This window comes from Pseudorca crassidens, chromosome 16, assembly GCF_039906515.1.
Source record: "Pseudorca crassidens isolate mPseCra1 chromosome 16, mPseCra1.hap1, whole genome shotgun sequence".
Taxonomy (NCBI): domain Eukaryota; kingdom Metazoa; phylum Chordata; class Mammalia; order Artiodactyla; family Delphinidae; genus Pseudorca; species Pseudorca crassidens.
In genome coordinates, this window is record NC_090311.1 from 40,700,462 (window position 1) to 40,719,051 (window position 18,590).

Sequence of the window (18,590 nt, forward strand, 5' to 3'; positions counted from 1 at the left end):
AACGGATGAGTGACCTGGAAGATAAAATAGTGGAAATAACTACTGCAGAGCAGAATAAAGAAAAAAGAATGAAAAGAATGGAAGACAGTCTCAGAGACCTTGGGGATAATATTAAATGCGCCAACATTCGAATTATAGGGGTCCCAGAAGAAGAAGAGAAAAAGAAAGGGACTGAGACAATATTTTAAGAGATTACAGTTGAAAACTTCCCTAATATGGGTAAGGAAATAGTTAACCAAGTCCAGGAAGCACAGAGAGTCCCATACAGGATAAATCCAAGGAGAAACATGCCAAGACACATATTAATCAAACTATCAAAAATTAAATACAAAGAAAACATATTAAAAACACCAAGGGAAAAACAACAAATAGCATACAAGGGATCCCCATAAGGTTAACAGCTGATCTTTCAGCAGAAACTCTGCAAGCCAGAAGGGAGTGAAAGGACATATTTAAAGTGATGAAAGGGAAAAACCTACAACCAAGATGACTCTGTCCAGCAAGGGTCTCATTCAGATTTGACAGAGAAATTAAAATCTTTACAGAGAAGCAAAAGCTAAGATAATTCAGCACAAACAAACCAGCTTTAAAACAAATGCTAGGGCTTCCCTGGTGGCGCAGTGGTTGAGAGTCTGCCTGCCGATGCAGGGAACATGGGTTCGTGCCCTGGTCTGGGAGGATCCCACATGCCGCAGAGTGGCTGGGCCTGTGAACCATGGCTGCTGAGCCTGCGCGTCCGGACTGCAACGGGGGAGGCCACAACAGTGAGAGGCCCCCGTACTGCAAAAAAAAAAACAACAAAAAACAAAACAAACAAAAAACAAATGCTAAAGGAACTTCTCTAGGCAGGAAACACAAAAGAAGGAAAAGACCTACAATAACAAACTGAAAACAATTGAGAAAATGGGAATAGGAACATACATATCAATAATTCCCTTAAATGTAAATGGATTAAATGCTCCCACCAAAAGACAGACTGGCTGAATGGATATAAAAACAAGACCTGTATATATGTTATCTACAAGAGACCCACTTCAGACCTACGGACACATACAGACTGAAAGTGAGGGGATGGAAAAAGATATTCTATGCAAATGGAAATCAAAAGAAAGCTGGAGTAGCAATAGTCATATCAGATAAAATAGACCTTAAAATAAAGACTATTACAAGAGACAAAGAAGGACACTACATAACAATCAAGAGATCAATCCAAGAAGAAGATATAACAATTGTAAATATTTATGCACCCAGAATAGGAGCCCCTCAATACATAAGGCAAATGCTAGCAAATGCTAACAGCCATAAAAGGGAAATTGACAGTAACACAATCATAATAGGGGACTTTCATACCCTACTGTCACCAATGGACAGATCATCCAAAATGAAAATAAATAAGGAAACAAAAGCTTTAAATGATACATTAAACAAGGTGGACTTAATTAATATTTATAGGACATTCCATCCACAAACAACAGAATGCACTTTCTTCTCAAGTGCTCATGGAACATTCTCTAGGATCATATCTTGGGTCACAAATCAAGCCTTGGTAAATTTAAGAAAATTGAAATCATATCAAGTATCTTTTCCGACCACAACGCTATGAGACTGGATATCAATTACAGGAAAAGATCTGTAAAAAATACAAACACATGGAGGCTAAACAGTACACTACTTAATAACCAGGTGATCACTGAAGAAATCAAAGAGGAAATCAAAAAATATCTAGAGACAAATGACAATGAAAACACGATGATCCAAAACCTATGGGATGCAGCAAAAACAGTTCTAAGAGAGAAATTTGTACCAATATAATCCTACTTTAAGAAACAAGAAATATCTCAAATAAACAACCTAATTTACACCTAAAGCAATTAGAGAAAGAAGAACAAGAAAACCCCAAAGTTAGCAAAAGGAAAGAAATCATAAAGATCAGATCAGAAATAAATGAAAAAAAAAAATGAAGGAAACTATAGCAAAGATCAATAAAACTAAAAGCTGGTTCTTTGAGAAGATAAACAAAATAGATAAACCATTAGCCAGACTCATCAAGAAAAAAGGGAGGAGACTCAAATCAATAGAATTAGAAAGAAAAAGGGGAAGTAAAAACTGACACTGCAGAAATACAAAAGATCATGAGAGATTACTACAAGCAACTCTATGCCAATAAAATGGACAACCTGGAAGAAATGGACAAATTCTTAGAAATGCACAACCTTTTGAGACTGAACCAGGAAGAAATAGAAAATATTAACAGACCAATCACAAGTACTGAAATTGAAACTCTAAATAAAAATCTTCCAACAAACAAAAGCCCAGGACCAGATGGCTTCACAGGCAAATATTATCAAACATTTAGAGAAGAACTAACACCTATCCTTCTCAAACTCTTCCAAAATATAGCAGAGGGAGGAACACTCCCAAACTCATTCTGTGAGGCCACCATCACCCTGAAACCAAAACCATACAAAGATGTCACAAAAAAAGAAAACTACAGGGGCTTCCCTGGTGGCACAGTGGTTGAGAGTCCGCCTGCCGATGCAGGGGACACGGGTTCGTGCCCCGGTCCGGGAGGATCCCACATGCCGCGGAGTTGCTTGGCCCGGGAGCTATGGCCACTGAGCCTGTTCGTCCGGAGCCTGTGCTCCGCAACGGGAGAGGCCACAACAGTGAGAGGCACGCGTACCGCAAAAAAAAAAAGACGCAGACCTACTAGAGAAAGGGCTTGAGGACACAGGGAGGGGGATGGTAACCTGGGACAAAGTGAGAGAGTGGCATGGACATATGTACACTACCAAATGTAAAATAGATAGCTAGTGGGAAGCAGTCGCATAGCACAGGGAGATCAACTCCGTGCTTTGTGACCACTTAGAGGGGTGGGATAGGGAGGGTGGGAGGAAGACGCAAGAGGGAGGAGATAAGGGGATATATGTGTAACTGATTCACTTTGTTATAAAGCAGAAACTAACACACCATTGTAAAGCAATTATACTCCAATAAAAAAGTAAAAAAAAAAAAAAAATAAGCCTGATAGAAGAGCTGCTTCTCTCCAAATGCTGAGAATATTTTTGCACTCTTTGGACGCTAGGTGGCAGAAGTGCTCTTTTATTTATTTATTTATTTTTGGCTGCATTGGGTCTTCGTTGCTGTGCAAGGGCTTTCTCTAGTTGCGGGGAGTGGGGGCTACTCTTGGTTGTGGTGCGTGGGCTTCTCATTGCTGTGGCTTCTCTCTTTTTTTTTTAAACATCTTTATTGGAGTATAATTGCTCTCCAAGGTCCATGCCACTCTCTCACTTTGTCACAGCTTACCCTTCCCCCTCCCCATATTCTCAAGTCCATACTCTAGTAGGTCTGTGTCTTTATTCCCGTCTTACCCCTAGCTACTTCATGACCTTTTTATTTTTTATCTTAGATTCTATATATACGTGTATGCTGTGATTCTCTTGTTGCGGAGCACAGGCTCTAGACGTAGGCTTCAGTAGTTGTGGCTCGTGGGCTCCAGAGCACAGGCTCAGTAGTTGTGGTGCACAGGCTTAATTGCTCCGTGGCATGTGGGATCTTCCAGGACCAGGGCTAGGACCCGTGTTCCCCTGCATTGGCAGGCAGATTCTTAACCACTGCACCACCAGGGAAGTCCAGAAGTGCTTTTGTTAAGATTGGCTCAGCTGTCTAGGAGATCACTTTTATTCTGACAAGGATGAGCTGTCTTAATTAATAACCCATACACATTAAACCCACACAGGATGTTCTGACTGAAAGAGACATGTACTTTGCCATCTACAGGGAATTTGTTTTTACAATATCAGTGGCTTGGCCAGGGATGCTTTTTATGAGGCCTACGTATTCATTTCAGTAATGGAGTACATTCAGCCCTCTGGTATCCCCAGGTCTGCATCTGCTGATTCAACCAACCACAGATAAAAACAAAACAAAACAAAGCAAAACCTCCAGAAAGTTCCAAAAAGCAAAACTTGAATTTGCCCCATGCAGGCAACTATAACTATGTAAATATCACTTATTATAAGTAATCTAGAGATGATTTAAACTAGATGGGAGGATATGAGTAGGTTATGTGCAAATACTGTGCCACTTTATATAAGGGACTTGAGCATCCTCAGATTTCACCTGACTAGGCTCTCTGCTTAGTATGCAGGGCTCAATAATAAGGAGGGCAGGAATAGAGAAGCTAAATGAAATATTCCCAATGGTATGTTTAACTCCTGGGCAGCCTTAGAGGAAAACTTCTGTCTTCTCATCCTGAACATTCACTTTTCTCTGAGAACAACTCTTGGGGTTTTATGGGGTTGCTGCTTGGCCTGTGTCTCTAAGACACTGCAACAGAAGGTTAAAAAGTGAAAAGTTCTGTCAATCACCCATAAGTGTGTAACAAATCTTCTTGATTTTACTCTTCCCTTCGAGTTGAACTATTTTAGTGTTATGTTGGTACAGTTTAAATTGCCAGTCAATTTAAGTAAATTGTGTTTAACAACTAGTCACTTTGAGGCAGGAGATAGATGGGCCCCAGGTTAGACATTTACAACTGGCCTCCCGTTTACATTTCATGAGGCAGAAAAAAGTGGGCTTCAGGCCACTTACAACTAGCCTCCTGTTTGCATTTCCTGAGACAGGAGATAAGTGGGCTCCAGATCAGCCGTTTACACTCAGTCTCCTGTTTGCTCTCTGAAATGGAAGCAATGACAGAAACAGGGTAAACAGCCAGGCTTTGTCTCCTGTGGACACCTTACGATAACAGTCATGGCAGGGACAGAGAGGGGCTAAACCCTGTTTGACTAAAGATCAAGAGGTCACGTATTTCCCATCTTTGGGTCCAGGGAGACACTGCACCTGCATAGAAAGGCTCCTCGGGGGTCAAAAGTCAGGGGACAACGCCAGGCCATAATGAGTCTTGCTTCCCCCAGAATCCTTTGCGTTGAGATCTGTCTTGGCTGAGAGGTGCGTGCGCACCTAAGGGGAGGGTCATGAGACAAATTAGCCAGGGGGGACAAAGCAAGATGACTGGCCAGAAGGAAGACTAAGATGGGGAAAACTGCCCCTTTATAAAGAATTTAAACTTCCCGAAGGTGCAACTCTCTCTCTCTGAGTTTGCCCATGCGTCTTTCCACATGTCCTTTGCTTTTCCAATAAACTTTTTCTTTTCTCTTTACCTTCTGCCTCCTCGCCTGAATTCTTTCCTGACAAGGCAGGCAAGAAGTAGGGACCCAGGCCCTAGCTGCTGGCCCCTGTGGTCTAGTGGTTAGGACTCCCAGTATGGCAACTAAAATCTTGCTTCCAGCTACTGCTTGCTGTTGGTTGCTGCAAGCTGCCGCTTACTGCTGCATGCGTCCGAAATCAACTTCAGTAAAAAAAAATCAACTGAACCTGTAATTTGATAACATGAAGTACCAAACACTCCTCTGATTCACTTAGTTTTTACGTTTTAAGTACATGTGTTGACAAGGTAGCCCTAGCTAGCCTCAGGTATTGAAAAATATCCAGAGAAACAGCATTTTCCATTTTGGGGAAAACGTATGTTAACTCTGAACTAGCTAAACACACCTCTGTTTTTTGGGAATTTTAAATTAAATTTTACCAGAATCTGCCTCTCTTGATGTGTTTAATAACACATCAGTTATTACCACCCCAAGGAGAGTAAACACTGAATTCAAGAAATAAGCATTTATGCTGGTGACATTGTGTATTCTATGTTTAATCAATGTCATAAATGCATATCTCTTAGAAAACACTCTTGCTCAGCCTTCCAAAATTTATGGTGATCTTGATCTAGTTCACCTATGATGGCTAGATTTCAGAAACAATAAAAGCATAAAATCTACAGGAAAGCTTCACTAAGAAAGATATTCAAATTTTTATAGCAGCCTGGATCTTTAAGTTTTTCAGATTACTACTGTGCAGACTATAGAGTTGGAGTGACCACAACTCCTTGTTCACTGATATTCTGATTGATTCTAAACTTCTGCTGAGCTGTAAAGAAACATATAATTCTCAAACTACATTTTCTTTTTGCAGGCATTTATGGAGATTGCAATTATTTCTCAGGGGGAAACTGTTATAAATATTTCATTGGAAGTTAGCCAAACATTTATAGTTTTAGCTTGGAGATAGACCTGTTGGCAACGTGAATATATTTGCCATTAGTGTTGAATAATATTCTCCTCACAGTACAGGAAACATTGTTCTGCATTTGTGTTTCTTATTCCCATTGAAGGAGAACAGTACAAAAAGGCTCATTGGGTAGTATAGAAGTGGCAATGTGTTACTTTTGAAAACTGGCTTCTAAGTTTATCAGGAAGAGCTGTTTTTATTGGTAATATAGTTACTGAAAGTTTAAAATCATTAGAGAGTAAAGCTGAATCTGGCCTCTGTACCCTGACACCAAATTAAATCTTGGAGACAGAGCTTTGGGTGAAACAGAAAAGAAAGCTTTATTGTTTTGCCAGGCAAAGGAGGCCACAGCAGGCTAGTGCCCTCAAAATTATGTGTCCCAACCTGGAGGGCTTGGTGAGAGTTTTTATAGTACTGGTTCAAAGAGGGTGTGATCCGCTTGTGGACATTCATCTAATTGCTTGGTGGTGAGGCAAGAGGGAATCAGCATCATCAACCTTCTGGTTCCAACTGGTCTGGGGTCTACATGCTTGTGGGCAGCAAACCTTTGTTAACCATTAACTTCTCCCACCTGGTGGGGGTTTCAGTATCTGCAAAACAACTCAAAGATATTCTTGTGTGTATCCCTTGATGCAGAGCCAGGACCTTGCCCCAAGGCTGCACCGTTGTTTCTCTTGACTGTTCCTCCCTTGTCTTGCATTTTCTCCCTTCCCTAATTAACAACTGTTTGAACTTGACTGTTGGAATTCAGGGAAGGTGATGGAGGCTGAATGAAGCCTATTTCCTGTAATCAAAGAAATGGGGGACACAGGAAGGCTCTTGTGCCCAGGAGCCCCACAGGGTCCTGCTCGGTATCAAGAGCAGGCTGCCAGTGGTAAAAATGAAGCAGATGATGGACAGACCCTTATCTGTCTTTATTATTTAGTTAATGATTTGCTTGTTTGTTTGTACTGAATGCAAAGATTTACTTTATTCAAGAAGACAAATTTCAATCTTGTCTTTCATGGTTAAGTAATTGGTTGTAATTAATGTGAACATTTCTTATATACTAATGATCGATTAGATAAGAGAGTTCTTTGTTTTAGGCCATCAGAATGAATACTCATTTCATAATGAAAGGCATTTAAAAACACTGGCTGCCTGAAATATCACATGATGAATTTACATAGCTCCATGGTTTTGCCTGGTAAGTGTGAATACCTTTATCTGGTGTGTCAATGAATGAATCTATCAGATTTGTAATTAAAATGTCCATGGAGTGCATGAAATCTTTGTGAATGTCCAGCTCATCTTGCATTATCAGGTAATTGAATCACTGCTTTGCCTGATTTGAGCTATAGTAATCAAGCCATCAGGCACTTTGGAACAGTAGAAAATCATTAACATATTCGACTTGGAAGTCGGAAAGGTGATTCTACGTAGTGAAGAGCTCACTCCTTTCGATCATCCTTAATTCATAGCATTGTATGTCCTCATAAATAGTTTGTGTTTAGTTTTTGTAGTAAAATGAGATGATAAGTTTCATGGCCTTTTGAATACCTTATGAATTTCTAATAGCAGCTGCGAATTGATGTCTCAAAACTGACCTTCAGGTAGGTTTTGTTTAGGCTGCATGTTTATGGTCTACAAAGTTTTTATTTGTGTTTTTTTTTTTAATTATTGGCAATTCTCAACACTTAAAGTTCAGGTATTTCTAATAATAACTGTATTTCTGGCTCTGTAAAATAACGAAAGATCTGGCAACACTGGCCCTGTACTTCTACATACAACAATTGTATAAAATTGAATGAGAGCTGCAACATTTAGAGTTCTCTAGTCTGCCACATTATCCTCTTTTTTCTAATGTTTACTCTGATGAGATTTTTAGTTGCTGTTTATAATCATGCTTGTAGTTGCTTCTGTTATAGTAAGGCTAAAAGGAAAATAAAGCATTGCTTATAAAACTTGCTCATCAAAAGTGGGGAAATAAAAGCCAGAGTAAGAGCATCATATGTTTTCAGAAATAGTCATGTGATTTTCTTGTGAAATCTATCTTTCTGGATTTCTTACATCCACTCATCCATAGAGCAAAAATGTCCACATTCAAAAGCAGCTCCTGGCTACTGTGCTTCATGTCTTGAAACTTCTTCTCCTCCCATTTGTAGATTTTATGGCACTGATACTTTCTGAACCATCAAGGACACAGTTGTTCTTCCTAACAATAGGAAGTACTGATGACAACTGTCAAAATTCTCCCACTATGGTTAGTTTTTGCTTTGTTTAATTTTCTATCTTGAAAAAGAATCTGTGGTTTTTTGCCTTGTTGAAGAACAATTTGCACTTGACTTTGTTTTTGTTTAGCACCATGACAAACTACAGAGCTAATGGAGATTTTGACAATTCCTTTTTCTACCTCTGAAATTTTCATGGTTCTTTATTTATCATTCTTCGTGTCTCAAGGAACCATATTATGATCATTGAGATCTGGAGTCAAACAGACTTTGTTTTCTAGTTCAAATGTTACTGAAGACTGAGCTCAGGGTAGGGAGATGGGCACACTTATAATTGAAAAGATTTCTTGTTTCTATGATTTGTGAGAACTGTAATGGTGAAAGAGGGTGAGACTAAAAAAAAAAATCTAATTGAGGTACTCCAAGTTTCCAAAGGGGATATATATTGCCAGAGTAAAATGATGGAGAAAGCGTTTTTCATTATGCTGTAGCCTTGGCTCCAAAACACAATGTAGAACTTTATTGCACACAGAGAAACAATCTGCCTATACCAAGAGAAGGCTTGGAAGTCTCTTATCAATGCAGGTTATGCAACCTCATCTACTTCCTTTCCCTGGCACCCACCCCTTAGTCTCAGATCTTCCTGCTTCAATGGGAAGGGTCAGAGGCAGCTAGAAGCAGCAGTTGCAGTAGTTCTCAGGCCCACTTTTTTCCACCAAGTGGAATGAAGTAGGTCTAAAAAGGGAGAAGGCAGCCAAGTAAAACAGAGATGGCCAGGTTTTTAGCCTGTTGCTGCCTTACTTCTCAGGTTTCATGGAACTAGAGTATCAGAATCCAGAACAGATATTTATGTGCATACTCTTAAACTCTTTTGAATGATGCCCATCCAAGGACAATTGTCTGATCCAGAGACAGATTCCTTGAGGATGAACTGAGTGCAGGCTCTTCAAATGAACAACAGTATATATATATATATATACACACACATATATATATATAAGCTCATTACCAATTTTATTAATTTTACTAATATAAAGCATGTATAGCACTCAATTCGTAAATAATAATAAAATATCTGAAAGTTTTCATTGTAAATTCCACATTGCCAATTGATTCTTCCAGAAAGCTTTCATCGGTTTTTGCTAAACTCATGTATCCATTGCCAAACTGTGGTTGCAGTTGATAAATGAAAATAGTTGCAACATAAATGTTGATTGATATTTTCATTTACATTAATGAATAAGATGAAAATGAAACAACAAAGATGTATGCCAGAAATTTACTCATTCATCAGTGAAGCAAGGGACTTTGCTAAAAATAATCAAAATATAATTTTTGAATACCATAACACATCCTCAATTTTTTGTGCTATGCACAATGCAGCTACAGGTACAACACATTTTAAACTTTAACTTGCATCTTTCCATTACTTTCTTAGTCAAAGACAATCAACAAAATGATAAATCAAGCTTTGAGTTATTTATTTGATGATTTTCATGCTGTAAATACTACCATCAAGGCTGATATCAAGGTATCAACATGACATTATTGAACATGCAGTTAAGAAGTGGGACATTATTTGTGTGTGTGGGACATGGTTTTATAGTATTTCTACCATACAGACACAATAGAAGTAATGAATCACAAGAGCATAGATATTGGTAAGATGTAGTAATCTAATTACAAAGTGCTGAGTTTTGAGTATTTATTACCTTCGATTTTAACAAAATTAACTTGATGGTAAGTTTATATAATTAAAATTTTAATAATGGCTCTGTTCAACAACTGGCTCATAAAATTCCTGAAAATTAAGTAATCAGCTCTTGTCCCTAGGAGCTAGGTGAGAGAAACCCATGAAAACTTCAGAGAACTTTCATCTTACTTTCATGGACCATTGGTTCAGTTCCTGTCTCTGTACCTGTTACAAGTGACATGGGCTGGTCAGTTTCTTAAAACTTCAATGAATACCTCTGATCTTGCTGCGAAAGCTTTTTAAAGTCTAACCCCAAAGCCATATTATACACCAAAAAGTCACACATCCTCTATTTTTTTTCTTGAAGCACATTAGTGCTTTATGTGAGGCAAAATATGAACATAGGCCCAGGATTCAGATTCACAAATGACTGGCTATGTTGACCTTTGGGAAGTAATTTGATTTCTCTTCAAGAGAAGAGAAAAGAGAAGCAATTGGCCAGGTAAGGAATCAAAGTTGCTTTTTGAAGGCAAACTCTATAGCCATTTCAGGTAGTACAGATAGAAGTATCTTGTACATATGACCATGTTTCTTTTGTTCTCCCAAATAAGTTTATTTTTTAAATTAATTAATTAATTCACTTTTGGCTGCGTCGGGTCTTTGTTGCTCTGTGCAGGCTTTCTCTAGTTGTGGCGAGCGGGGCTACTCTTCGTTGCAGTGCGAAGGCTTCTCATTGCGGTGGCTTCTCTTGTTGCAGAGCACGGGCTCTAGGCGTGCGGGCTTCAGTAGTTGTGGCACGTGGGCTCAGTAGTTGTGACTCGCGGGCTCTAGAGCTCAGTAGTTGTGGTGCACGGGCTTAGTTACTCTGAGGCATGTGGGATCTTCCCAGACCAGGGCTTGAACCCGTGTCCCCTGCACTGGTAGGCAGATTCTTAACCACTGCACCACCAGGGAAGTCCCCCCAAATAAGTTTAAAAGTATGTGTTCTCATCAAAATAGACTCTGTTTATGATACCCTAGACATAGGCAGGAGATTTTTTGAATATTCCAAATTCTGATTTTTTGAAACTGCTTCTTATGTTCTCTTTCTGTTCTTGTATGTGTAAAATGTATCACCAATGAAAAATGACCCTGTTGGGTCCTGGACTGACCTTGCAGATAACCATTAAGTGAGAACATCATAATTAATGGTACTAGATAGTGATCAGCATGTCTTCCATAGAGTGTTGGTCTTGCTTCCTTTCTTATTACTAATTATTTTTTATTCATGTGTCTCACCTCAACTTGATTGTGAGCTGCCAGAGCACAGGGGTATCGCACTCATTCATTCATTCATTCATTTATTATATTATGTGTGTGAGTGCTTACTGGTTATTCAAAAAATCAGCAAAGTCAGTTACAAAAGTTATATTTCTCAGCCATCCATTTCCTTTCATCCTTATTTATTTAAGATAATTATATTTCAGAAATTCTTTGTTTACTTACAACAGAGTGACTTTTTCCTCTTTGAGAAGGATTTTCTAACATGTTATACTTTAAACATAGAGTGAAAAAGCCAAACCTTTTCAATTTATAGCATTCAGGGTTATGCGATCCTCCTATGTAAAAGCGATGCTGGTGTTTTGCAAGCTGCTATCAGCCAGTAGCTAGAATCTGAAGTAGTGGGATTGAAAATCCATTAAAGGGAATCATAACAGAGTTGCAGTACCATAATGTTCATATATCATGAAAGTAATGTCGTATCTTCTTCATGCAGGTTTCCTGATGTTATCCTTTTATTAGGATGGGATGTATTTTTACCTCCCCTCACCCAATCCTGCAAATTTCTTTCAATCAGAAGCAGATCTCATTTAAATGGAGATCATGCAGCAGAGTATTTAATTGCCCTTCTATCATTGACTCTGATATTTTCTAATATAGTTAGAAACAATAGTATAAACTATATCTCAATGCAGTTTTCAACTTAACATTCCATAATTTCTACTGCCTTATCCTCTTGGATAAGCTGATTTTGTGCTTGGATTTAAGAAAAGGATCCATGTATTCTAGGGAAAATATTGTGCTTCTACAAATACTATGCATTTTTATAGCACAACCTTCCCAGTTATCTGATTCTGATTCTATAGAGAATATGTGCTTTTCATTGATTTTGAGCTATTTTACAACTCTTTACATTTTAGATAGCAAAATAAATAATTTCTTTTCATAGAAAAGCAAATAATTTGGTCCAGTGGAGGGACAAATCCAGCTCTCCTGTGGAAAAGCCAGTATTGCATCCATTTGTAAATTTGTGTCAGTATTTCTGGTTTATATATGTCCCTCTCTTTGGATTTTCCTTTGAGCTGGTTGTAAAACATGCCTAGCTCTCTATAATGAGTTAAATAAAATCATTGTCATGTGTTCATCTTATATCTGTACGAGAGTCATGATTTTACCTTTAAAAAAAATTATCCTTTAACAATCTCACTGTCTCACCAATGGAGCTGGAGGGAAAAATCCCTTTCCTTTCCCTCCTTTCACTGAATTCCATTTCATTCACAGACATTTAGAATCAGGTAATAACTCTCCTTTTGTTTTTGTCCTGAGTGCTTTGGTATCACGATACATTTCAAGTGAATAGTACTAGTGATTTTCTAGCTAGTCATCTAAAAATCAGTTGTAGCACTTTTAATAAATAGTAGTAGCAAAGAATATGGCCAAGTAGAGATGTGGCTGTTGGTAGAGTTTAGAGCTTAGGTAGTAAAGCAAACATTTCAGGTATTAAACAAATGATGACAATGTCATTCATTTTAATCTGTGTATTCAGCTTTATAATTTTATGAACCTTAAGGTTAAATCAGCTCTTTTATTCACTCATTATTACTGCTAAATGCAAAAGATCAGTTATTAATAGGACTCTCTTTTATGGTCTGTACATTTATTTCACAGAGGGTTAAGGCAAGTCTAAATTCTTCTTGTAAGTACCATTTATTCAATGCCAGTTAAGGCTATCATAACACTGGCAACATATCAGGGTCATTTTAAATAGTCAAATATGAGTGTTAACTGGGGAAATATAGATAAGTTTTTAAATATCTTTATTCATCATATTGTCCAACAGAGAAGCTGGAACCTTGAATTTAAAGTCACTCTTTGGGACCTCCTAATAACATTGCTTACTTCTCTGAGTATTTCTGTTGTGTGTAGTTTGACAATCTTTTCCTATAGGAAACAAAGAGTAGGAGAGTCAGAGAGCTCATTTATCTTGAGAATGTTAATATTCAGGACCATGCTCAAAAACATTTTTTCGTTGTTGTTTTGGTAGAACTCCTCGGGTAAAACTTTCTAAGTGTATTTTAAGGGAAAGGCTGCTTAATTTCTACCAAACAATTATTTGCTTCTGCATCAGTTGGAGGTAGGAAAACTACTTGAATGATAGGGGCTGCTGAAAGTTAGTTGGTAATGTTTAAAAATATGTTTTTCGTAGAATAAAGAATGAGCTTGATAATGCAATTCAGCTTTGACATTCTCAAAGTTTTGAGACGGTCTTGGCATTTGGCATATGGATTTCACAAAGACTAATTTCCTCTTCCTAAAGGAAATAGCCGTAGCAACAACCTAGTGAAGAAGGCACTAATTAGTCATGTAGGCACTAACTTGTAAAGTAGGAATTAACCAGCATTTTTTCTTTTACTCTCTCTTTGCCTCAGTTTTCTCATTCATAAAATAAGGTGGTTGGTTAAGATTAGCCTTAAGGTCATTTTAGACTCAATTATTCTATATTTTGGAATTTGGCAACCTCATTTTTATCTCCTACAGTTTTGAGTCCCATCAACCAATTATAAAGGACTGGATAAAAAAATATTAGCTAGAGATGACAAGATCATTTAAGGTCATATAAGCTCCTGAAGAGTGGAAAGAAAATTATTGAGTATATAAGAAAGAAGAAATGATCTTTTTTATTGTGTTTTAAAAGTCCTTTTGCAACAAAGATTTATCACAAAACTGCTGGTGAGGGCTTCCCTGGTGGCGCAGTGGTTGAGAATCTGCCTGCCAATGCAGGGGACACGGGTTCGAGCCCTGGTCTGGGAAGATCCCACATGCGGCAGAGCAACTAGGCCCATGAGCCACAACTACTGAGCCTGCGCGTCTGGAGCCTGTGCTCCGCAACAAGAGAGGCCGCGATAGTGAGAGGCCTGTGCACTGCGATGAAGAGTGGCCCCCGCTCACCGCAACTAGAGAAAGCCCTCACCCAGAAACAAAGACCCAACACCCCCCCCACCAAAAAAAAAAAAAAAAAATAAGTGAAAGTAAGATCCTATATGTGCCAGGGCCGTCATTATTATTGTGACTAACAAATTAATGCTATAAAGCAGATTTCATCAGCCATTTGCTGCCCAAACAAGACAAAATTAAACTAAACAAAGTGACACCAACAAAATCAAAACCTGAAATCTCTGAATTGTTTCCCCTTCAAGCAAGTGGCTTCACCTTAGAGAGTCACTTACCAGTTCTTGGGGATAGCATTAACGAAAGTCAACTTTTGCTAGTTGCTTAGAACATTAGCAGATTAACCAGTGACTGTAACAGAGGTATTTCTGTTTGATTCCAATTTGGCCTATGCTTATCTTTAATAAAAACAAAAGGAAACTAAAACTCTGTCAATCATAACAGTACGCCTATGTGAACATTTAGAAATAGAGATGATCAGGAACAAGAAAATAAATACCACTCATTATTCTACCATCCAAATATAAACAACATTATATGTTGCTGCCTATTTAATAAATTATTTACAAAAAAAGTATTTTATTGTACTTAAATACATATAGTTTTGTTACTTATTTTTTTCTACTTCTTATGACATGAATCTTTTTGTTATTAAATATTATACTATTATATTTTATATACGTATATATATAAGATGATGCATTATATGGCCTACCAGAATTTATTGAAAAAATTCACTTATTGGTTATGTTATTTCTATTCTTTTACATGCATCTTCCCTTGAATTCTTTCAGTCAACAAATATTTTTTGAGCATTTACTATATCCCAGACACTGTGGTTAATGATGGAGATATCATGGGAACAAGATAAATAAGGTCCCTGTTCACATGGAGCTACAGTCTAGAGTGAGAAACAAGTATAAATCTCAAACTCATCACGTCTAGAACTTACCTCAAACATGCTTTCTCTGAACTCCCATGATTCACTTAGACTTTTGTAGTCAAGCTGAACTCCTTCTGTTCCCTCATTTCTCATGACCAAAAATTCACTAATTGTGTCAGTTGTCAGTTCTATCTTCTGAAAAGCTCTTGAAGCCCTTGTTCTTCTATATTTCCCTTATCATTCTCTAGTACAATTCTTATTGTCTTTTGCCATCATTTGTTACCTCTAAAATCTTAATAAGTACTTAATAAGTACTGTCTTTTATGACCATGATTTCCTATTACTCTAGTTTTACTGATTTCCTACTAAATCTCTTCCACAAATTCCATGAAATTTTCTTTTCCTTGATCCCTCTATTTGTCCCATTTCATGGATCTCTACCTGCTTTCCCTCCTTTCCTACTCAGTCTAGACATAATATTTTATATAAGCCCATAAGTCTCAGCTTCCTCACAATACAACTCACAATGGGTTTGAAAGACATTCTGGCTATTTTCTAGTTAAGAATAACATTATTCAGTAATCAGCTTTCACCTTCACTGCTTTTTCAAGTTTTGGATGAAGTCCTTTTCCCTGAAATATTTCAAACATTAGATAGCAGAGACTACACCTCTGTCTGAAGAAAGACAGACAGGCTGAGGTTCACCATGCTCCAGCTCTGTGGACATGGACTGATGAAGACTTCCCTGGTGTCCAGTTGACCTGCCTTCCCTTGAGAAGTCAATGTACTTGAAAATGATGACATCAAGTGGAAACATTTCCTTTCTCATTGGGGGTATGGGCCAGAGCTTCTTTTATTCACTAATGAAAACTTTCCAACGGGGCAAATAGGCAAAATCCACATGATGTCAGATAGAGTTAGACGTAAGGACTGAAGTAACTTGTATGTTTTTGTTCCCCTCCCTTATTATAACTTACCTAAATGGCCTGTGGGAATTGAGTAGCCTAAACTTTGCAGCACCATAGTCTCCTACTGATATTAGATCAAGTTCATGAATTCCTCAATGAAGGAAACATAGTTACACAACTAATGGCCAAGATGTCAGTAAGTTAAAGAAAGATTGTGCAGCGGCTTTCTGACATACCAGTGGATGATGTTAATTCATGATCTAATTTAATGTAGCTCAACAAAAAATTCTGGGACAATGTATTTGATTTCAATGCTTGCCTAGCTTAGTGTGCAGAATAGTAGCCATGATGTGCTTTAATCGTCAGGAGCAAGTGTTACAGAGGAGGAATCATATTTTTATGCAATTAAGGAATTTAATATTAGGTCGATTCCGAAAGGGAAGTGGGTACTTTCATATGAGAGAACACAGGCAGGAAAGAACTACAGTTTCAAAGGAGCAGATATATGTCATTCCTATGCTAGTGAGTGAAGTGAGCAGCTCAATTTTATAAGGCTTAGTAGGGGAAAGAAAAAGGGGCTATGGTGAAAGAGAACTTTACATATTTGTGGTGTCAAAACCAAGGGCTACCTATGAAGAGTAACAGGCACTGAACAAGAACATGTCCACCGTTGAAAAAAAGAAATGGTGAGACACCACGATGATTAGAATTAGGAGATAGGCGAGAACAAATACTCAGAGCAGATCCACAATGAGGAGGAGCTAGAGATTAATGTCATTATCATTATGATGCTATAGTACTGAGTACCTAGTGTGAGTTAAATTTTATGCTAGTTAGCTTATTCTACACAATTTTCCCGACAACAGTATGAGGTGGGTACTCTTATTTCCATTCTGTAGCCAAGGACATTGGGAAGGCAAACTGCCCAAGGTCATGCTGCTAGTGTGTGTTATTCAACAAATCTGTGTCTGAATTCAGATATCTTAAGCTCCGCAGAACACAGCCTTACCCACTCAATCAATACCAATCTACTTAATAATATTTCATTGCAACTATATACAGTTAGGCTTAAGTTAATGTATGTTAAAATGTATACAATTCTCCTGTCAGCATTAGGTTCAGATTTTTCCAAAAACCTTTTCGAAACTAAAATAAAGTTTACAAAATTCAGATTTAAAAGTCACCCATTCAGGTATAGTTATGAATAAGATATCCATACTGAATATTCTTTCTGCCTATTCTGATCAAAATGTTGGTATATAGCATTAACATAAATTGTCCTTTTTACAGAAATATCTGTTAAGAAAAGTTTTCTTTATGGGCATGCTGCTCACATAGTATTTATTATGATCATTTAAAATTCTTCACTCACCGAAGAAACCCTACCAATGTAAGCATGTAAGCTCAACCACCAAGGCATCTGTTCTGTTGAAGCAAAGCCAAAGACTTTTGAGGTGAGAATACATTGAACATCTTCCTTTCTTTTTTTTCCACTGGTTCTTTCAAGCTGATATGAATTGTCCTTTGTGCTCTGTGTTTTCTGAAAATAATTGGTTTTATTAAAATAATTGCGATGGCACAGTTAGTGCCCTATCAGATATGACAGGCAGCTAGAGCCTGCTGCTCTTCTATATAGAATGCTGCCTCTAGGTTTTTAGTCATCATTTTCTTCTAAAGGTTTTCTCTCCCAATGAGTAAGAAGAATGGATTCTTACTATTTACTTTGTTGGAAAGAATGAAAAACCATAAACGATTGTCAAGTGTATCATTTAAATATGGCTTATTTGATTGCTTATCTCTGGGCCTTTACGTGGAACCTGGAAATGACTGTCTGATAAAATAGGTCTTCTCTTCCTTCGTGGTTTTTGTACACTGCAACCTAAGATCATTAAAAAGATTTTTCTTTTAGGCAGAGAATTTTTTTCCCCTTTTGATCTTGTATTCCCCTAAAACTTCAGGAGCAAACTTATTTATTTTTTTCTTTTATTGTGAAAACAATGTAATTTTTTTTCTGCTTAACTTTTTTTCATACCTCAGCTAGAATTGATCTTGTGACATGCAGAAATAGATACCCCTGATTTTCCATTGAGTATTATACATAATATTTTTCATTATTTTGGAGAACAATAAAGATAAAAGGGATATAAATATCAATGGAATGGGAAATAATCCTAAGCAGTGATTTTCAATGGGTAAAAGTAACTCTACCAAAGCTACTCTATTGCTCATTCTTTCTAGAACCCTGGTTCTCAAGTGTCTGCCTTTTTATTTGCTTTTGTTCCGTTCTCCTCCTTTGAGAACAAGGGTTCACTGCTTATTTATCTCTATATCCTAAAATGTGGACCTCAAGAATCCACAAGGTCTTTTAGTTCAAGAGCTTTCTACCTACTGAGTATAGTTAGTCTTGAAAGAAATTCTTGAAAGAGAAAATATTGGTTGTTGACTAGCAAATTTCCTTTTATTGGGTGAACTGTTTACTACTGGTCCAGTTAGTCATGGCAAGTATTATAAGGTCATAAGGTACATTGATTAGCCCATTTGGGACCTGTTGGCACGCCAGGCATATT